This window comes from Sus scrofa, chromosome 8 (genome assembly GCF_000003025.6).
Source record: "Sus scrofa isolate TJ Tabasco breed Duroc chromosome 8, Sscrofa11.1, whole genome shotgun sequence".
In the NCBI taxonomy this organism is placed as follows: Eukaryota; Metazoa; Chordata; class Mammalia; order Artiodactyla; family Suidae; genus Sus; species Sus scrofa.
In genome coordinates this window covers 115,345,320-115,368,887 of record NC_010450.4, presented here as the reverse complement: position 1 = coordinate 115,368,887, position 23,568 = coordinate 115,345,320, and the positions used below count along the sequence as shown (strand labels likewise).

Sequence of the window (23,568 nt, the reverse complement as noted above, 5' to 3'; positions counted from 1 at the left end):
GAGACTAAATTAACCACTACATTAATCAGAGAATGAAAATTTTGAGTTACTGAAAAATTAAAATTACTGAAAATTAGAATACTAAAAATTAAATTTACTGAAAAATTAAAGATTCCTCAGATAGTATTTTATATCTTGGCAATATATATTTCAAAGATTCTTATGTTAAATGATTCTAAAAGGACACATTTAAAGCATATGAATATTCTACATTTTAAAAGCTATCTCTTTTGTTCACATACCAAACTAAATGCCACCAAGAATTTACCAAACATTATTCCATTTAAGCTCATAACCTTTTGAGAGGGGTATGAATACATGCATATTAAAAATAAGGAATATAGGAGTTCCTGTTGTGGCTCAGCAGTTAATGAATCTATTATCCATGAGGATGCGGGTTCAATCCCTGGCCTCACTCAGTGGGTTAAGGATCTGGTGTTGCTCTGAGCTGTGGCATAGGTTGCAGATGCGGCTTGTATCCTGTGTTGCTGTGGCTATGGCATAGTCTAACAGCTACAGCTCTGGTTCGACTCCTAGCCTGGGAACCTCCAAATGTGGTGGGCGTGGCCCTAAAAAGAAAAAATAAGGGATATATATTCATTTCAGAAAGATCAAAGGACTTGTCTCAAAGACACACAGCTAGGAAGAAATAGCGTAAGACTTAAATTTTCTCATTGAAGCACTTAAGACATTGAGACTATTTTAAAATATTTTTTTCCAGCATATTGTCTCTCAAATGCTTGATCCCTCAGCAACCTTCAAATGCTTTTGGGGTTCACTTTGGAAGGAAAAGACTTATTTATAATATTATATAGGGCTGGGAAATATATCTTTATGAAAATTGTGTTTATGAAATTGTGGACTGAGATCAAAAAATAAACTTGAAAGTAATGTATCTTTGGCATACAATTGGATTGCTTATAAACCATCCCAGAAGATAAGAATCAATTTAAGCTCTTAAAAAAAAAAGATTATGCATCTTCTTTATGTCAGCCATTCCATTGCTTAACAATTCTTCTACTCAACTAAAATAATTTGTTTTATAATTTAGAACTATTCATGTGTGGAGTAGGTTTATTCATTACTAAACTAGAACCTGTTAAGAACAAAAATCTTCATTGAATCTTCTTCATGCTGACTTTCAGGTTACTTGATCTTTATTTTTGTTTCTAACACTTGATATCAATTAGATATTGTCCTTAAATAAGTACAGTGTAATATTTCTCCTTAAGTCTCAAACTTTAGACTTAACTCATTATTACAGCAGAAGTTCAAAAAGTACCAAATGCAATATGAGCATTGTTTTACAGATCAAGTCAGATACATATTTAAGGATTACAATTTTAAAATATTATTTTATTAGTCCACCATCATCTCTCATCTGTAGTGTGTCATCTTTTTGCTACTGCTAGTTTCTCAAATCTTTGCCATCTAACGGACATTTCTGTTCTTTGTTACCCCTTTTCCGGGCTCCTCCTTAGTCCACAGCAGTGGTTCTCAAATTTTAGCAAATTTCGGAATCATCTACAGGCCTTGATAAAACACAGGTTGCTTGCCCACTTTTAGAATTTCTTGTTCAGTAGGTCTGGAAGAGTCCCACTAATGTGCATTTGGAGCTGGTTCCCCGGCAATGCTGATGTGGCAAATCCAGGGCCCACATTTTTTTTTTAAACTAATTAATTTTTTTTTTTTATTTTCCCACTGTACAGCAAGGGGATCAAGTTATCCTTACATGTATACATTACAATTACATTTTTTTCCCCACCCTTTCTTCTGTTGCAACATGAGTATCTAGACATAGTTCTCAATGCTATTCAGCAGGATCTCCTTGTAAATCTATTCTAAGTTGTGTCTGATAAGCCCAAGCTCCCGATCCCTCCCACTCCGTCCCTCTCCCATCAGGCAGCCACAAGTCTTTTCTCCAAGTCTATGATTTTCTTTTCTGAGGAGATGTTCATTTGTGCTGGATATTAGACTCCAGCTATAAGTGATATCATATGGTATTTGTCTTTGTCTTTCTGGCTCATTTCACTCAGTATGAGAGTCTCTAGTTCCATCCATGTTGCTGCAAATGGCATTATGTCATTCATTTTTATGGCCGAGTAGTGTTCCATTGTGTATATATACCACCTCTTCCGAATCCAATCATCTGTCGATGGACATTTGGGTTGTTTCCATGTCCTGGCTCTTGTGAATAGTGCTGCAATGAACATGCGGGTGCATGTGTCTCTTTTTTTTTTTATAATTTTTTTTTTTACTTTCCCACTGTACAGCAAGGGGATCAAGTTATCCTTACATGTATACATTACAATTACATTTTTTCCCCCACCCTTTGTTCTGTTGCAACATGAGTATCTAGACAAAGTTCTCAATGCTATTCAGCAGGATCTCCTTGTAAATCTATTCTAAGTTGTGTCTGATAAGCCCAAGCTCCCGATCCCTCCCACTCCGTCCCTCTCCCATCAGGCAGCCACAAGTCTTTTCTCCAAGTCTATGATTTTCTTTTCTGAGGAGATGTTCATTTGTGCTGGATATTAGACTCCAGCTATAAGTGATATCATATGGTATTTGTCTTTGTCTTTCTGGCTCATTTCACTCAGTATGAGAGTCTCTAGTTCCATCCATGTTGCTGCAAATGGCATTATGTCATTCTTTTTTACGGCTGAGTAGTATTCCATTGTGTATATATACCACCTCTTCTGAATCCAATCATCTGTCGATGGACATTTGGGTTGTTTCCATGTCCTGGCTCTTGTGAATAGTGCTGCAATGAACATGTGGGAGCATGTGTCTCTTTTAAGGAGAGTTTTGTCCAGATAGATGCCCAAGAGTGGGATTGCGGGGTCATATGGAAGTTCTATGTATAGAATTCTAAGGTATCTCCAAACTGTTCTCCATAGTGGCTGTTCCAGTTTACATTCCCACCAACAGTGCAGGAGGGGTTCCCTTTTTTCCACACCCCCTCCAGCACTTGTTATTTGTGGACTTATTAATGATGGCCATTCTGACTGGTGTGAGGTGGCATCTCATGGTAGTTTTGATTTGCATTTCTCTTATAATCCGCGATGTTGAGCATTTTTTCATGTGTTTGCTGGCCATCTGTATATCTTCTTTGGAGAAATGTCTATTCAGGTCTTTTGCCCATTTTCCCATTGATTGATTGGCTTTTTTGCTGTTGGGTTGTATAAGTTGTTTATATATTCTAGAGATTAAGCCCTTGTCAGTTGCATCATTTGAAACTGTTTTCTCTCATTCTGTAAGTTGTCTTTTTGTTTTCTTTTGGGTTTCCTTTGCTGTGCAAAAGCTTTTCAGTTTGATGAGGTCCCATGGGTTTATTTTTACTCTAATTTCTATTGCTTTGGGAGACGGACCTGAGAAAATATTCATGATGTTGATGTCAGAGAGTGTTTTGCCTATGTGTTCTTCTAGGAGTTTGATGATGACCGCATATTCCATGTTGATGGCCATTTCCATTTCTTCAGTTGGCCATGTGGTACATTGGATAGGTAGAACTTTTATAAAGCAACTCTTTTCTCTCAGTTTTAATTATCCATAGTGACAGCGTTTTCATTCATCCTTTTGCCCCTGAGCAACCCCCTCATGATCCAGTAGAACTGTAATAGCTATACACGGAGGGAAGAGATTTTTCTCTCAGGCTATTTATAATATAAAGTTCTTTCTACCAAGGTTTGTGCCCTGCTTTCTGGGACCCAGAAAGGCAAGGAAGAACAACAGCTCTGCCTTCTTTTAAAGAACAGTTTCTAAACAAAATCTGGTGAGAGAGCCAGAAATGTATAGGATCTTCTGTGCCTTGTACAACTTTTACCTTTGTACATTCAGAGATATATGGTAAATCATTTCTTGTTTCCAAGATGCAAGCAGAAAAATGTCAGAATTATTGGAGCAATTCTTCCTAGTATGCAAACTCATAGTAATTTAGCCTCGGGATAATTTCAAGACTTGGGCTACGCATTAAAGTTATGGAAGGAGTGCATAAGGCAAACCAGGCTTAGACTCCTATTGGTAGAGCTGAAGCCAGAAATATCTGAAAACCTACCTGCTTTTTCTTCGCTTATGGCAAGTCTTAATTGATTTCTCTATTGAAAAGCCTCTTGGCTTATGATTTTAACATGCTTTCTCTTGAATCATATAAAGGGAGAATTTCTATCAAGGGTGTTTTATTTGACTCTTGTAACTGAGCATCAATCACATGCCAGATAATAGAGTCAATGTTTAAAAGACATGACTCCTGCCTTTGGGAACTTACACAAAATGTAGACATGGCAGGGCGACATAAGATATTTTTCTACATAATTAGAGCTACCTAGGGAAAGTGTATTTCATCACACACTCTAGAAGATTCTTTGGCTGAGGCCCTTTCATAAGGGATTAACCTTCAGATGCATTCTCCTTCCTCCCACCAGATGTGTATTTCTCTTACAAACACTCCCAAATAATCCAACCCTTTATATAGTGAACTAAATTCATTGCAGTAGAGAATCCTTTCTCTGTCCCAAGGATTTATTTTTCTATGAAACACCTAGTCACAGGAGGTCAATGTCTGTATGTTTCTGTGGAAGGTCAGAGTACTGTGAAAGGGGTAAATGGGGACCGTAAAAAGGACAAGCAGCAATCCTATTAAAAATAAATACATAAAAATATAGACAAAGTAATTTCTTCCCCCAACTCTTGCATTTGCTAAACTGTCATTTTAGCAACAGTGTATTTGCCATATACTGGTCTTGAGCTCATTAATCTTTAAACACATTAATTATCACTGCTATGACTAACTCCTTGGGATACTTATGTACTGTAAACAGTTCTGGTATTCTTTGCAAACATCTACTGTGAAGGACCCCTTGGGTTCTGGTGCATTGCTTTTCCTTACCAAACATTTGTTCTTTTGCAAACCATGAACATACCATTTTCCTTATGCTACTCTCCTGTGTATGACAATAATAATGATATATGCCCATGGGAAAAATAAATTAAAGAGTCTTCCTTCCATTCAGCATTGTTACACTATAATAGGCAAACTATGAGCCTCTTTTGCATACTATCAAGGAGTCTTATTATCTCCCTGGAAGGGAATCACTTTGGCCTTATTTATTCCACTAATTAATGTTGCATCTGCATGGCACATGTCTACTTATTGCCACCAATGCAGTCACTTTAGTTCTCAACATATTAAACACCAACTCTACCACCTCTGAACACATTGAGGAGATTTCTTCCATCTCCAGCTCCCAATGTATACTTATGGGCAGGCAGCCTGAAAGGAGAAGTGTGGGGGATGCTAACATTGTCCATATTTGTTAACAGGAACCTCCTTCTGGTGAATGAGGGAAGCTTAATCCCATGGAAGTATGGTTTCAATTTTTCATTGAAATTACAATCAAACAAGTTGCCAGCACACATTTTTCTTTGTCAGATGTTTCCCTTATGGTAGATTTGGAGTACTCTTGGGCCGGCTTATAAACTTTGTCCTCTGCCAGTGTTGCTACAGACTCTTTTCTTTGTTTTCAAAGTAATTTCATCTTTTTCTCCAAGAGGTGGATACATTTGATATACAGTAGTACCTGACAGGAAAATGTCTCTTCAACACAGACTTTTTGCAGGACGCTGATGGAAAGGATGACACTTTACTGGCTCTTCTTCAGCTCTCTGTAGGGAACTTGGTATGATAAAAATTGCAAGAGCCAAGGGCCTGCAATTTCCTGATTTTCTAGTACTTATTAAAATCGTATTTATCAAGGTTGACTTTTGGCTGCTGGTTGAACTGGCTCTCCTGGAAGGAATGGCTTTTAGAGTTCTGCTTTGGGAACAGGGGATCCTATGAACATTATAGGACAATGTAGTCTTGGGAATGACTGTACTGTTTTCAGACTCATGAAACCACGAACTTCTCAGGAGAACTGAACCCAAGTTGGAAATCATTCACCTCCTTTTCTTTGAGCGATCAGTGTCAAAGGGAACTAGCAAAGGATAATAAAGACCAGTTGTTTTCATCTCTGGTCCCAGAACTACGTCCCTAATGGGTGAGAATCTACATCACAGAAACTGTAATGACATTGGGAATTGACCATGTTTTGTTTTCAGCCTATCTCCAAGCAAAGGTGTGATGGAATTGTCTTGTCCTGAAGCTCCGGTCAAGTGAATCTTTTGGCAACTGCTAGACATTACCATCTGGACCAAATCATTTCTTTCTATGTCTTTGCAGGTGTTCTTTTCTAAGGTGACTGCCTTTGCTTTAACTGAAAAGGAGGTGGGTCCTAAAAACAGAAATAGTATAGCTATTAATTCTATAGCTGACCGGAGGGGGATTCTTCTAGTAAGAACTTAATACACCATATAAAAAAGACCCATAATAAGAGAAAGAAACAAGGTCTGAGTTAGCATGTTTTTGTCGAGGGAGAACTAGAAAAGGAGTTAAGAAGGCCTGGGCTTTGCTCCTGAAATCATGTGTGACCAAAGACATCTTTGGATATCATCCTTCCTTTTCACATGTAATTATACCTCACTATTATCATAACACCACTGAGTCTTAGGAATGGAAGGGACCTTGGAGTACTAATATCTCTACTTATTTTGGTATTATTTTTTGGGTCAAATGATTATAAAAGCTATATTTTTAATTTATTTTTCCTTCATTATTGCAAAGAACAAACTGTAGAAAATATTGGGAGATAGTCAGAAAAAAACTACTTAGATGAAAAAGACGTAATCCATTCCTTCTAAGAAATCCATCATCTCGTGGGAAAGAGTCATTCTTTCATGTAGGTATTCAACAAACATTTATTTCACACCCTGTGCTAGATGTTGGGAATACAGAGATGAAAAAGTATAGTTTTTGCCTGACTTCAAGGATCTTTTTTATTTACTGGCAAGATAGATAAATAAATAGTTAAAAACTGTGATAAATTCTTGGTGAGTGGAAAGCCCTGAGAACTATGATGAGGTTGGTGTCAAGGGAGGTTTTTCAGAGGAAATGCCATTCGGTTTGAATTCTCTACCGTAAATAATGAAAGGGGTGAATGAAAGTGAGAAATGTGTGGACTGAGGGTTGAGCATGTGGGGCAATTGCCAGATGACATTCAGGAGGAAATGATTTTAAAGGACCTGACACACACTTCTGGGCATCTTACTTAATTATAAATGGAAGACTTTTCCTGGTATCAGTTTGTTCATTTTCTCTTACATATTCATGGAGAAGAGTTGTCAGGGTCTTGTGTAAAAGTCACCCCTCTTAAACAGATATAGAGATATTAAGATATCACAGATATGGAGGCCAAACTAGTAGTTATCAGAGATTAAACCAGTGGTTATCAGAGACCAAACCAGTGGTTATCAGCGGAGAGAGGGAAGGGGGAGGGGTGATATTGTGTATCAGAGTAAGAAGTACAAACCATTAGGTATAAAATAAGCTGCAAGGATATATTGTAGAACATTGGGAATATAGCCAATACTTTTAATAACAGTAAATGGAGTATAACCTTTAAATATTGTGAATCACTATGTTGTACACCTGTAACTTATAAAATGGTACAGCAGCTATATATACTTCAATAAAAATATAGTATGTATGCTAGAAATATCTTCATAATGAATATATTTAGCTACCACATACCTATTTAAATGTAACACTAAATTTTGACCTCGAAAAAAGGTCACTCCTCTTAGCCTTGTGCTGAGTCTCTGAAATGATGCATAGAATGACTGCTACGATCATTGCTACTGCCATCATGATCACACTAAAACACCACCAATATATTGCTATGATCACCACCACCACTGTGGCCTAAATATAGCCTGCATTGCTATTATTATCACCACTGATAACCACTAAAACCATCACCGTCATCACTACCATCACCATTACCACTGCCAGGTTACCACTGCCACCAGCAGCAACCACTAACACTGTCACCACTTCTGCCATCACCACCGTCACTGCTGTAAACTCAACCATATGTAACATCACAACTGCCACTGCTATTTCTAACACAACTACCATTGCCACCAACACTCCTATTCTTATTCCCAAAACCATTTTTTTAGATTTTCTGAGACATTATAATGGCTACATGCCCCATGTCAGAGTTCCTGCTTGCATTAAATGCATGATACGGTAGCATTTTCAATGTCAACTAAATGAGTGCTTTTTTTCATAGTGGCTAAAGAGGCTCACACAGAAAAACTGAATTTTAAATAAATCCTTTTCTGAAGGGACAACCAGCAATAACACATACTATTATTCTTTATTTAAGGTATATTTACCAGAGGGATCCTCCACATGTAAAGAGCTAATTTATTCCCTGGAGGAGTAGAGAATTTAAGATGACATATTATTCACATGTGATGGTGACCGCATATGACTCCAATACTTAGTTTTATCCAAAAAGCATGTTCTTTCTAAAGATTTTGCAGTTGAGGTTTAGAGCAAGAATATGTCTTAGAATGAGAAGGTAAGAGTTCTGTGGTTAAAAGTGTCTCATTGTTTCTGTCAGTTCTTATATATTAAAAGGTTAGAGAAGCAGCTCAAGTCAGAAAGAAGTATGCCCAGGACAGAGTTGATGATGGAGACAAAATAAAAAATGAAAGGAGGGGGTGTCATGGTTTTTAAAACATGTTTATATGATGGATTTCCAGGAAATAGTATTTTAAATTAAATTTAGAGAATTTTTTCTGCAAGAAAAAGATGGCAGAAATACTCATATGATTTGCATGCAATATAAACATCACAATCCCAGTCAAAATGATTTTTTCACTCAGCATAAACTTAGGACTCTTTCAAATTATTGTCAGCATTAATAGTTTTTCCTTTTTATTCCTGAATAGCTTATGTGGTACATGTATTACATGGTGTGTATGGTACATAGTACCACAGTTTATTTAACCATTCATCATACAGAATGTCAGTTTTTTTTCATACTTTCTGTCTTTATGAATAAAGCTGCTATATAGGTTTTATATGTGAAATAAGTTTTCATTTCCATGGGATAAATTTCCAAGAGTGAAATTGCTGTATCATATAGTAATTGCATGTTTCACTTTATAAGAAATTAACAACTTTTTCCTATTCTATAAAATTGGATTGTGGTGATCATTGTACAACTATAAATGTAATAAATTCATTGAGTAATTAAAAAAGACAAAAAAAAAAGAAATGAACAACTTTTTAAAAAGTGGTTGGACCATTTACATTCCTATCAAGAATGTTTGTGTGATTCAATTTCTCTACATTCTTGTCAGCATTTAATGTAACTTTTTTTTTTTTTTTTACTTTAACCATTTTGATAGATGTGTACTGGTGTTTACTGCGGTTTTGATTTGAATTGCCTTAGTAGTTAATGATGTTGAACATTTTCATGTGATTATTTATCATTTATTTATCTTCTTTGGTGAAATACCTCTTCATATTTTTGACCATTTTTAATTGACTTGTTCATTTTTTAAATAATTGAGTTTTCAGAGTTCTTTATATACTCTAGATACTTGTTCTTTGTCAGATATGTTGTTGGCAAGTATTTTTTCCCACTCTGTATCTTCTCTTCTCATCCTCTTTATGTAGTCTTTTACAAGGCAAATATTTTTAATTTTGATAAAGTCTCACTTATTAAATTTTCATTTTTGATTCATGCTTTTGGTATAAAGGCTAAGAACTCTTTTCCAGGCCATAGATCCTGAAGATTCTCTCATATTTATAGTTTTACATTTCAAACATAAATCCATACCCATTTTGAATTTTTGTGTTAGGAGTGAGATTTAAGTTGAGGTTTATCTTTCTGTTCTTGGATGGTCAATCACACCAGCATCATTTGCTATAAAAATTAACCTTCCTCCATTGAATTGCAAATCTGACTAGGAACCATGAGGTTGTGGGTTCGATCCCTGGCCTTGCTCAGTGGGTTAAGGATCTGGCGTTGCCGTGAGCTGTGGGGTAGGTCAGAGACGTGGCTTGGATCCCGAGTTGCTGTGGCTGTGGTGTAGGCTGGCGGCTGCAGTTCCGATTCGACCCCTAGCCTGGGAACCTCCATGTGCTGAGGGAGCAGCCCAAGAAAAGGCAAAAAGACAAAAAACCAAAAAACAAACAAACAAAAAAAACATTGAAAATATTTGTGTGGGATTATTTATGAGTTATCTGTCCAATTTTATTGATTTACATCTGTTTATGCCTGCACCAGTAGGACACTGTCTTGATTACTGCAATATAGTAAGCTTCAATGTCAGATAGAGTGATTTCTTCTACTTTATTGTTTCTTGTCAAAATTATTTTAGCTATTCTAGGGCCTGTGTCTTTTAATATAAATTTTAAAATAAGCTTGACTACAGCTATGAAAAAAATCTGCTAAGATTTCGATAGGAATTTCATTAAACCTGTAGATCAATTTGTGGAGAATTGACATCTTTACCGTTGAGTCTTTCAATACACAAATATGGTATGTCTCTCCATTTATTCCAATTTTTGAATTTCTTTAATCAGTATTTTATAATTTTCAGTGTATATTTCCCGTATGAGTTTGTTACTCTATACACATAATATTTTATTTTCTTTGGCGTGATTATAAATAGTGTTCTGTTTTTAATTTTTACTTCTTCAAGCTTATTGTAGTATATAGAAGGGTGGATGCTTTTGTGTGTTGGTATTTTATCCTGCAGCATTGCTAAATTAATTTTTTCTCTGTGTGTGTGGCATTTTGGGAATTTTCTATGTAAACAATCATGCAGAAAGGGATATTTCATCTCTTCCTTCTCAATCTATGTTTCTTTTATTAATTTTCTTGCCTGATTTCAGTGGCTAGAATTTGCAATATCATGTTGAATGAGTGGTGAAATAAACACCCTCACTGTTTTTCTGATTTTAGGGGAAAGCATTCAGTCTTTCACCATTAAGTATGTTGTAGGTTTTTAATATCCTCTTTGTCAAGTCGAAGAAATACTCCTTTATGCCTGATTTGCTGAGAGTTTTTATAATGAATGGATTTTGGATTTTGTCAGGTGCCTTTTCACATCAATTCATCAATCAATATGATCATACAACTATTTTATTTAGCTTGTTGTAATGGTGGATTTCTTTGATTATTTTTTTTAACTGCTGCACCTGTGGCACATGGAAATTCCCAGGCTAGTGGTCAAATTGGAGCTGCATCTGCAACCTACATCAAAGTTTGCAGCAACACTGCATCCTTAACCCCCTGAGCGAGGGCAGGGATCAAACCCAAATCCTCACAGAGACAACATTGGGTCCTTAACCTGCTGAGCCACAGTGGGCACTCCTCTTTGATTAATTTTTGATTATTTAACCAGGCTTGAATATCTGGAATAAATCCCATTTGACCATGCTGTACAATTCTTTGTATACATTATTGGAGGCAGTTTTGCTAATGTTTTGTTGAAAATGCTTATGTCTAAATTCATAAGATATATTGGTCAATAATTTTGGGTTTCTTTTGGTTCTGGAATCGTGGTAATACTGTCCTCATAAAACAAATTGGAAAGCATTTTCTCTTCTGTTTTCTAGAAGAGACTGTGTGAAATTGATGTAAATGTTTTTGAAATGGTTGATAGAATTTTCTAGTGAGACTATCTGGGCTGGATATTACTTTCTTGAGAGCTTTTAAATTACAAATTAAGTATATTTATCTACTGGTTACAGAACTATTCAGATTATATATTTCATTTTGAATGAGTTTTGGTAGTATGTGGTTTTCAAGGAATTTCTATTTCTTCTAAGTTGTCAAATAGTCGAGTACAAAGTGTTTCATAGCACTCCCTTATCATCCTCTTGGTAACTGCAGGCTCTGTTGTGATATTCCCTACTTTACTTTTGATATTGATAATATATATCTTCTCTCTACTTATTTTGTCAGTCTTGCTAGAGTTTTATCAATTTTCTTTATTAAAAAGGTAGCATTTTGTTTTATTGATTATTTCTATTGTTTAAATTATTTTAAATTTTCATTGGCTTAAATTATTTTAAATTTTCATTGATTTCTGCTCTTTAATATTTTCTTCTTTCTGCTTATTTCATCTTTTATTACTCTTTCTTTTCTAGTTTTTTGAGTTAGGAACTTAGATTATTGACCAGAGACCTTTGCTTACTTCTAAGGTAGGTATTTAGTGCTGGAAATACCTTTTTGGTACTGCAGCTTTAGTCACAGCTTGCATATTTTTTACATGTGTATCTTCATTTTCATTTGGTTCTATGAATAAATTTTTTTTCTTTGACATTTTCTCTTTGACTCATGGACTATTTGTATGTTGCTTGATTTCCATGTTTAGAGATTTTCCTGTTGGTCTTCAGTTACTGATTTCTAGTTTGATTCTATTATAGTCAGAGAACACATTGTATACTACTTCAGTTATTTTAAAATTTTGTATAGTTTTATTGCTCAGGACATGGTCTGTCTTGGTAACAGAAGGGTTGGACTTGAGTCCTGACATCATATCTTGGAGGTGCATCCTGACCAGATGCCAGGTACATGGTCAGAACTTAGTTGAGGAGACAGATCCTAGGTGAGGATGAATCAGATGTAAAGCCAGAGTAGACGGTGAAGCACCACAGAGGATTTTCCTATCAGCCAGTGATTTAAAAGAGTATGTTAAAGCAAGAAAACAGACTTACATAGTAGAGTTGTGTTGTCATAATTCAGAACTAGATGGTTGCACTAGAGAAAGGCAGAATAAGAAGAGACAAACTTAGGTCAAAAAGGCAAAAGGGGAAGAATTAGCAGAGTGTTTGGGGTGGGGGTAATGAGAAGTCTAAGCAAGTTTCTGAAGAGGGAATGGAGTCAAAGATTATTCAAAGACAGTTAAGTGGAAGTGACACACTCAAATGAATGACTAGCAAGTAGCTGGGAACATAAGGCAGGCTTTCTGATTATACATGCATTACTTTTTCCACACTGGTTTTCCAAATATATGAAAAATTAACAAACAAGTTATGGAGATTCCTGAAAAAGAAAAAAATACTGTCACAAAATTTAGAAGAAATGTAACCAAATGTAACAAGGCTTCTGTTTGGTTGCAACAATTCTATGCCCTCCTTTGATAAATAAAGCACTGCTCAATGCTGTAAGCAAATAAACCTGAAATCTTGGTAACTTGTAACAATTCTTTCTTTTTTGTCCATGTAAAGACCAATCAAGGGTGGTGGCAGTAGAGGCTGGCCTCTGCTTCATGAAGTTATTCAGGAATCCAGATGGAGTGTGTCTCATTTTCAATCCATGGCTTCCAAGGCATGGAACTGCTGCTGGTGAATCAGGGGAAAGAAAGTACATGATTTCATAGATGGTATCTATGAGCCAAGCTTGGAAGTTGCATTATTTCATCCACATTTTACTGCTTAGACATTAGTCAGATCATAAATTCAAAACTAAAGGAGACTGGGAAACAAACCTTGGTTTTGTGACTAGAAGAAAAGTGAAATAATTTGGTGAACAGCCACTTACTATGTGCCACATGTCATTTATCCACTAAAACCTCTTTATATATTGTACCTATATTACCACTGGTCATCTCATCAGCAATTATTCCCATATTCCTTGATTTTGTAAGTTGTTTTGGCAAAAGACTTTGTTGACACTCCTAAAGGTTATGGATGGGATTATTATTCCACTGCTACAGCTTAGAGTTTTAAAGGAAGCCATTGGATGTGTTGGCAACAGTAAGTGATGTCCAACTCATACTCAGTAGGGCAAGTTCTCATTTAGGGATACAAGAGCTTCCTTAGTCACATGTATACTTTCCTTTGGTGATAACATGTCCATGTAGAGCAATGAGAAAGGATGCTGAAAGGCTTCTTCAGTGAAAATGATTTGAAACTGTTGAATAAGAGCATTGTTTCACAAAATGTTCTTGTAGAACACAGTTCTTGGATATACTCCAAAGTGGGGAGTAAATGTTCTTTACCCATAAAGATTTAGAAAATGGTGAAACTCAAATATGTCTCTTGACATATGTTCACATTGCATATGAACATAGTAAGGATTCTAAATAATCCTGCCATAAAGAAATATTTGGTTTTAATTTAGCTTTCTTAACACTAGTCATAGATCACTGTGTTTTAGTATCATATGCTATTGTGATACATTTGTGGGCAAATCCTATTTGATTCACACTGCAGTCAAATATCCTAGTTTTGAATATCACTTTCTATGCAGAAAGATTTTTTTTTGTATTTATTAGTAAGAATGAACTTGCACTTTTCATATTAGTAATATTGTTGTGTAGCATTTTAAAAACAGGTAGAATAAAATAGATTTAGCCATGCTTTCCCTTTTTATCCTCCTTTCTTCATTCATAAGTATCTTTAATGCCAGTAGGGTAAACATTGATTTGTAGTTTTCCCCTTCTTCTCCCTTAAAAATATTTGTATTATGTAGACGTTATTTTCTTCTTAGGCTGCCACCATTATTTTAGGAACTTTGGAAGTCTTTTTTTCTACTATCAATAATTTTTTTATTTTCTGTAGAAATCTTTTTCACCTGGGGTTTACTTCTCTTTGGGTAAATAATCCTGAGTCCTTACCTCTATCTCTAGTTCTTAAATTTTCTTTTTCTTTTTCTTTTGTATATTCTGAAGCTGAACCAGAGACCAAGTCTGAAAGAGTGCTTGAGGTTGAGATCAGAAGCATTTCTAATGGGTAAGAAGCCTTTTTTCAGAAGGTGGGGGCAATTTACAACATCATCTTGGAGTGGTAGATGCTACCACAAGATGGCACTAGTTTGTTTTTAGTTTCTAATGATGAAAAATTTGTGATTTTTATACTGGCATAAAAAAACAAAATAGAGCTTTTACTGTCTTTCAAAAATGACCTTGGTTACTTTATTTGCTCTCATTTTTATTATGTTTTACACATATACAAAAATGATTTTTACTGGATTTGGGGGATATAATATTATGAAGGTACGTATGCCAAACATTATATTTGGAATAAGTTAGAATTTATTATTTATTTCATTAGATACCTTTTTGGGAGAAACTACCTTGCTTTACTTTTTCTCCCTTTTCTCTTTTCTTGGCATAGTTACTGGTAAACTCTAAAGATACATGAACTGATATTATACTGAAGTTCACTGATGGATTTTTGCACCAATCTATGCCTGCTCTTCTTTTTTCTGAGGGCTATCAGTCAGCACCATTTGTGCACATTAACTGCTATCTCCAGACAGTAGGCTTTTTAAAAAATTACTCAAAAAAAAAAAAGGGAAAAGAAAAAAAAACCATGGTCCACCCACTGGTAGTGGAGTATTCTTTATTCTGGGGAAACCCATAAATTTGGATTAAAACAACAAGAGATCAAGATATTTGGGGGACTGTATGGTGATACTGGTTTGTCTCTCAGGAAATTTTAAAGGACACTCCAGTGTTCCAGGGACTATTTAGTCTACTAATTCACATGAATTTGCTTTAATAAATCAGGTCTTAAATTATCTGGTTCTGTGCTTCCAGTATGTGGCTACTAGCCACATGTGGCTATTTAAAATAAAGTTCATTAAAATTAAACAAAATTAAATACTTCTTTAGACACACTAGCCACAATTCAAGTGCCCAACAGATGCAAGGTGACAGTGGCTACTGAACTGGACAGAGCAGAGCATAGATTTCCATTACTGCTAAAAGTTAACGTGAATAGTGCTAATCTAGAAATTATGATTATTTCTTGTTCATATATGAAGGACCAAAAGGTATAACTGCATACTTGATTATGAGTCACTTCAGTTTGTTTGGATCAGTCTTAGTTGCCTGGATATCAGATGCTTTTCTAAATACCTGCGTAATCTATTGGAAAGACTCTTGGATAGGGAGGGTACTGGAATAATCAGGGCTTGGTCCAGCTAGAAACTCATGATTATGAAAGAATAATTTGATTTCTTTAAGTTATTTTTATCTGTGGAAAATTAAACTGTGAAATATATATAGAAAATATCAAGTTTGACTGCTGTCAGTAGAAAGGTCTGCTTACAAGGGTGGCCCTTGATGGGCATTGATAACATGGTTTTCAGGCGTCTTCTCACCATATCCTCATTAGAATGGCTCACCATGCCAGAAATGCTCGTACAAATAATACGGTTTCTGCTGAACCCTTGCTTTCCTTCTGGGAACCTGGAATTTGTGTCTATGCCAGGCAAAGCATGCCTACATGACTAGCTCCAGATAGAAACCCTGGTGCTGAGCCCAACAAGCTTTCCTCATAAATGACATATTACTTCTCTTGTCACAACTCATTCCTGGGGAAACTAGGCATATATCCTTGTGATTCCATCAACAGATGACTCTGGAAACTTGTGTCTGGTTTCCCTTGGTCTTTACCCCATGTGCCTTTGCCTTTTGCTGATTCTTCTTTGTATCTTTTTGTTATAATAATTCATAACCATGAGTAAAACTATATGCTGAGTTCTGTGAGCTCTTCTAGCAAATCACCAAACCTGGGGGTGATTTTCGGGACCTCATAATTATATTGAAGTTTGAAGTAAAAAAGATTGGAAATAAATTTGAATTCCAATGTTTCCATATGCTTGTATATCATTACTAGTAATTGTAGGGGATTGAAAAAATATTTCTTGAAAAAATGTAAAATAAAATTGTTTAGGAGTTCCCATTGTGGCTCAGCAGAAACAAATCTGACTAGTATCCATGAGGATGCAGGTCTGATCCCTGGCCTCGCTCTTTGGGTTAAGGATCCGGCATTGCCGTGAGCTTTGGTGTAGGTCACAGACATGGCTTAGATCTGGCATTGTCGGGGAGGTGGTGTAGGCTGGCAGCTGTAGTCCGATTTGACCCCTAGCCTGGGAACCTCCATCTGCCTCGAGTGAGGCCCTAGAAAGCAAAAAATTTAAAAAATAAAAAAAAACTTTTCATCTTCAAATGCATTCCACTTTTGTGATCAGTTTATATACTTATATAACACTTACTGGATGCGCTATAAAGTTTTCACGTATTAATTCATTTGACTATTGTAACATCTTGATGAGGTAGGTGCTATTGTCATCCCATTTTATAGGTGAGGGAAATCAGAGGACAGACTGATTAGGAAAACTGCCCAAGGACAACAGAAGTACATAGAAAGGATAGAATTTGAACCCATGAAGTCTGGCTCGATACACCTATGTTCTTACCCTCTATGCTATTGTAGCGTCCATAAAGTTTGATAATGGTTTTCTTTTTGCCCTTTGTTATACTTTTCAATGACTCTGCGGTCATGAGGGACAACCTTTGGGCATTTCCTAGAAACAATTCACATATGAACTTAAGGCCCCCAAATGTTTTGCTACCCCAGGGTGTTTTGATCCAAACTTTCCAGATTTGGATGTCTGTATGAGGACTCTGGAGAATGGTAAAAAAAGGAGAAGGAAGAAGCCCTCAATACTATCATCAGTTAACTTTGTAAGAAACCAAGCATTTATTCTCCCTGGGATATGCTATAAAAAAATGGGTTGTGGAAATGAGAAGAGAGGGTGAGTTAACATTTGGAATTCAGAGATGACTGAGTTGCACAACAAAGGGAAAGATAAATTTTCATGTTTATGTAAAGATTATGACATTTGAGCTGAGAGAGCATTCACTGCAAGAAGATGCTTATAAAAGTGACTTTTAAAATAAAGGAGGGAAAGCTCAGATCCTACTCCCAGCAGTGGAAGCCAAGGCCGTATTTCTCAGCCCCTGCCAAGATCCACCCAAATGTATCAGATCTTCAGTCACTTAAACCTGTGTAAGAAGACAGATTCACATCCAGGGACTTGTGTTAAGAGAACTCTTGTTTCTTTAAACATGATCCAAGGAGAGATGGCTGCTATTCTGTTTCACTGAAATTCTTATCTTAGCCATTCCAGCTCATATTTTCAGGCAGACTTGAAAGTTTTCCTGAAGATATTCAAAAGTCCAAGAAGGGCATGGGGTCCTCTGTTTTCACCAGGTCAGATCTTCCTTAATCCCTGTGTATTGTAGGGATCCAAAGTATGCCTCAATTAATATCAGCAAAATCACAATAATTTTGTCTTAATCATTTTTAGACATAATTTATCCAAGAGTCTATAGCTTTTCAGTTTCATTTTAAACAATGTTTTTTGACTTTTTTTTTTTAGGGCCACACCTGAGGCATATGGAGATTCCCAGACTAGGGGTCTAATAGTCGTGGCTCAGTGGTTGGCGAGTCCGACTGGGAACCTGGGGTTGCGGGTTCCAGCCCTGGCTTCGCTCAGTGGGTTGGGGGGTCCGGCGTTGCCATGGGTTGTGGTGGGGGTGGCAGGCGCAGCTCGGATCCCGAGTTGCTGTGGCTGTGGCGTAGGCTGGTGGCTACAGCTCCGATTTGACCCCTAGCCTGGGAACCTCCGTGTGCTGCGGGAGCGGCCCAAGAGATGGCAAAAAGACAAAAAAAAAAAAAAAAAAAAGTCCATCCTTATAAAAGTACAGAATATGATTTTAAAAAATAAAGACAATTATCCCCCTGTGTGAAAAGACTGAAGACAGATGAATTCATTTGGAGTGCACATTGTTAGTCTTCCCCTGAGATCTTGGAGGCATGCTTACTGAGGACAGGAAAACCTCATCACACTTTTATATGTTCCAAAGCATGGAGGATGAGGGCCTAGAAAGCCTTATTTTATTTATTTTTTTAATTTATTTTTTATTTATTTATTTATTTATTTTTTTATTTTCCCACTTAACAGCAAGGGGGTCAGGTTATCCTTAGATGTATACATTGCAGTTACAGTTTTTTCCCCCACCCTTTCTTCTGTTGCAGGAAAGCCTTATTTTAAAGTGAAGTTAAATTAGATTTGTAGTGAACCAGCAAGTTATAAAAGCCACTAATGATAGCAAAGCAAATGTGCGGCAGCTCAATTTGCCAAGCATTCTGGCTTTGCTGCCTTTTATGTGGGTGGTTATGCTTTCTCCAAATTATTTTATAACTATCAAGTACTAATGATGACTCAATCTGACATGTCAGTTGACAAATATCATTTTCTTCCAGCGTAATCCAACCCCAGATGTCATTTGTATGTACTTCATTCTGGTTGTTATTTCAAAGCGACAACAAATATTTCTCCTTTCTCTGTATCTGCCTCATCTAACTACAGACCCTGTTTTTTGGGGCACTTGACAGAAGAGGGAGAGAACTTTTTTTTAGGTGGAATGATCCCTCAAAATTTGTTCACTCCCTGGAAGAAGAATAATAAATGATGGTGAGACAGGTAGGGAATCAGCAGTCCCAGAACTGAACTAAGACTTGGTGAGTGTATCAAGGATCCCTAATCAAAACATGCCATGCTCTGCGAAGTAAAGTCCAGCTGAGCAGAGCCAAAGAACATGTCTATTTTCTAGATTTTTTTTTTCATTTTATATTTGTTTCTAATACAAGAGATAACCTATAGAAGAAAAAAAACAATACAAATGGCAAAGGAGGGTTTTAAATGTTGCTACTTTGGGAAGATGAGAAAATGCCTAATGAGGTAGTTGCATTCCAGAAAAGCAGAGAAAAAAATAATCTTGTGAGATTTTGAAAGGTAGAGATTAACAAAAATATTAATTCAAAGAAATAGAAATTTTAACAGGTACTCATTAATATTTCTCACATTAAAATTTTTTATGTTAATTGGATAATCTTGGCCATTTGTGTCTATAAACTCATTATAGCATAGATTCGGTTGTATTGTTGGTCAAATCATGCTCCATTGTTAACAAACAGAAACTATAAAAATTAGAAGTGTTACGTAGCACGGTTTATAACATTAGTCATATACCATAACTTGAACTTGATTGAGCCCTTATAGTATACAAAGTGTATGATAGATACGTTTCTATATGGTTTACATGAATTTTTTAATTTTCTCCCTGTAACAGTCTATGAAATAGGTATCTTTTATTGTCTCTGAGGTACAGGAAGTTAAGTTGCCTGCCCAAGTTCTCACAGCAAGTAAGTGGAGGGGTAGAGATTCATACACCAGAGCTCACGTCCACAACTCTCGTTTAATTCTGACCTCAACATCATTACCAGAAAGAGGTTCAACTCTGAACACATAGATTAATGCTGAATACTTTTAACACATGGCACACAAAAACATCTAAAGGCAAGATGCCACAAAATCCTGCTTTTATGGAACCGAAAGACAGGTCTGATGTGGATTTAAAATAATTTTTATGTTTGTGGGTGTTTATATATTGTTTGTGTCAGCCAGAAATAGAATCAAGTATTAAGTATCAGGACCAAAGCCAAGTAAGTTGAAAATGCCAGAAATAACTAAAAGCTCAGGATGAATTACACCCGTTCTTTAGGGCACTCTAGGGTATTTACAGAGGATGTTTTGAGTCCAGCTCTTAAGGCAAGAGCATTGTAAGGCATCGAGTAAACGTAGCACTGCATAATCTTCATTAAGTGCTGTCTGAGAAATGGTTTACATTTGACTTCATATTGTAGTCTATTGCTTTATAACTGACTTTTACAATACAGGCTTAGAATAAAAGGTGTATAGTTAATAAGTAGACATTTTAGCCGATTAGATGGTCTGAAACAGTGGATTTAGAACTGTCACTTTGATGCAACCTTATCCCTCCACCCAATGTCTATCCCTGGGATAAATGCAGAGATGCTCTGGATGGGGCAGAGGAAGGGATGGGGGCCTGGAGGTCAAACAGTAGGGTCTCCTTTTGGCCTGTGTACTCAGATAGCCCCAAAGTTACCTGCATTACATGGCTAGGGCTCTCCACAACACAGACTGAAGCTAGAACCCATGAAAATATGTGGAGGAGTTCCTGCTGTGGCACAACAGGGTTGGCAGTGTCTCTGAAGTGCCAGGAGATAGGTTCGATCCCTGGCCCAGTGTGGTGGGTTGGGGAATCCGGCATTGCCGCAGCTGCAGGGTGGCTCACAGCTATGCCTTGGATTCGATCCCTGGCCTGGGAGTGCCATACGCTGCAGGGTGCTAAGAAAGAAAGAAAGAAGGTAGGAAGAAAATATATGGAAACAAAATCAAACTTCAACTGAGATGATTATAAATTTTAAGGAGATAAAATTTTAACTGACTTTATTTAAAACTATTTCACTAATTTCTGCATATTCCCAAATTGAAGCTCTCTGTTGCTGTACAGGGAATCAAATTGTGTCCAAGGCTGAGTGGGGGAAGAGGGGACACTTGGTTATTTTAACTACTTTTTTAAAAATGTTATTGCTATATCACTTGATAAACATTATTTAAGCTAATTTTCAATATTAACAAGGTGTCAGATCTCCATCTGTGTTTTATGGAAGATCAAACAGGAGCTTATCTAGAAATCTTGTGAGAGTACAATTCCACTTATAACTCTCTACAAGGCTGACCTCTGGGGACTTTTATAGCCTCCTAGGACTTGGGATTTCTAATATAAGCAGAGAAGATCATGTACATTCTTCATTTAAAAGTTAGTAGAGTTCTTGAGTTTTTCAAAGAAAGCAATGATTTAAGATTTTTTTTTTTTTGTCTTTTTAGGGCTGCACCTGCAGCATATGGAGGTTCCCAGGCTAGGGGTTGAATCAGAGCTGCAGCTGCAGCCTACACCACGACCACAGCCACACCAGATATGAGCTGTGTCTTCAGCCTACACCACAGCTCAAGGCAACGTTGGATCCTTAACCTACTGAGTGAGGCCAGGGATTGAGGCTGTGTCCTTATGGATATTAGTCAGATTTGTTTCTGCTGAGCCACAACAGGAACTCCCCTAATATAAATTGAATCAATAGCATATCAGGTTTTTAAAAGGCTTAAAAGTTAATGTAATTGTAACTGCTTTTTCATATCTATGAGGAACATGTGGAGATGGTGCAGATTTATGGGGAAAGAAATTTTTTATCTTTAGCTACGTTGACTTACAGTGAAAATCACAAGGATGAAAAGCTCCATGTAAATCAAAATACATGCAAGGGTGGTGTCAAGGACCCAAAGGGATGTCCTGTTGTCTCAGAATTATGGTTAAGCATCTGTAGCTGAGAAAAAAAACAAAAGGCTGATATTCCACAATTTCTGTTTAGAGAATCTCAAACTTGCTGCCACTTTCCAGCAGTGTGCTTGAGCAGACTAACTTCTGCTTAGCTTTCTTACCTTATGTGAAGATTGAATGAATTAGAACAGCTCAATATTTGTTCTTAGCTCAAAGAGCTCAATAAATGCTCAATAAGAGGTCAATATAATCAGTCATTATTATTGTTGTTAATATTATTTTTCCTGAGGTTATTTTGGGTTGCTGAGAAGACAACTGTGTATTACATGTGATGACAGCAAGGACTTGTGTAGTGTTTTCTATATTGCCCCTAGTAATTAATATCATCCTTTTTCAAAGTGTAACCTTAATACATTTTTCTAGCAAACTAAACAACTTTGGTATTTAATAATCTATATTTAACTATGTTCTTAAAAGTTTCAGAAAACTGAACAATTGAAGTTCCCTTTATGGCTCAGCGGTTAATGAACCTGACTAGGATCCATGAGGATTTGGGTTCAACTCTTGGCCTCACTCAGTGGGTTAAGGATCTGGTGTTGCTGTGAGCTGTGGTGTAGGTTGCAGATGTGGCTCAGATCCCATGTTTCTGTGGCTGTGGTGTAGATCAGCATCTGTAGCTCTGATTTGACCCCCAGCCTGGGAATTTCCATATGCCACGGGTGTGGCCCTAAGCAAAAAACAAACAAACAAACAAAACTATATGGTTATAAATATTATGTATCAGCCCCAATAATAAGCTTGATGATAGACAAATATGAATATCTATGATATACTTTCACATATACTCAAGGATACACACGAAGAGGTTATACACACACAAACACACACAAACATATATATATATAAAATCACACAAGTAATGAAGTAATGAATCCATCAGCTGGATGGTATGGGTAAGATTTATATATAAAATCCATAAAATAAAGAAGGTCACAAGAGACCAAGAAAGATGCTACATAATGATCAAAGGATCAATCCAAGAAGATATAATAATTGTAAATATAAATGCACCCAACATAGGAGCACCACTAAATATAAGGCCATAAAGGGAAAATTAACAGCAATACAATAAGGGTAGGGGACTTTTAACACCCCACTTATATCAACGGACAGAACTTCCAGGCAGATAATCAAAAAGGAAACACAGGCCTTAAATAACAACCTTGACCAGGACACTGGTCCTGGATTTAATTGATATTTATAGGACACTTCACCCCAAAGCAGCAGAATATACATTCCCTGCAAGTACACATGGTACATTCTCTAAGATAGGTCACATCCTGGGCCACATACCAAGTCCTGATAAATTAAAAAAAAAATGAAATTATATCAATCATTTTTTTTTCCCTGACCACAATGCTATGAGACTTGAAATCAACTACAAGAAAAAAAAAAAACAAAAAACAAAAAACACAAACTCTTGGAAGCTAAACAATGTGCTACTCAACAGCCAGTGGGTTGAGGAAGAAATTAAAAAAATTCTTAGAGACAAATGAAAACAAATATATGACAATCCAAATCTCATGGGACACAGCAAAAGCCGCTCTGAGAAGGAAGTTTATAGCAATGCAATCTTATCTTAGGAAACCAGAAAAA

General features: G+C 36.4%; 1 long non-coding RNA gene across 2 annotated transcripts in view; it reads left to right on the top strand.

The window, feature by feature from the left end:
* The window catches only part of LOC110262178, a 30,792-nt gene continuing 19,215 nt past the window's right edge, over nucleotides 11,992–23,568 (top strand). For both annotated transcript variants that reach the window (XR_002346843.1, XR_002346842.1), the window contains exon 1: nucleotides 11,992–14,644. This is a non-coding gene — a long non-coding RNA (uncharacterized LOC110262178). The remainder of the gene's footprint in view (nucleotides 14,645–23,568) is intronic.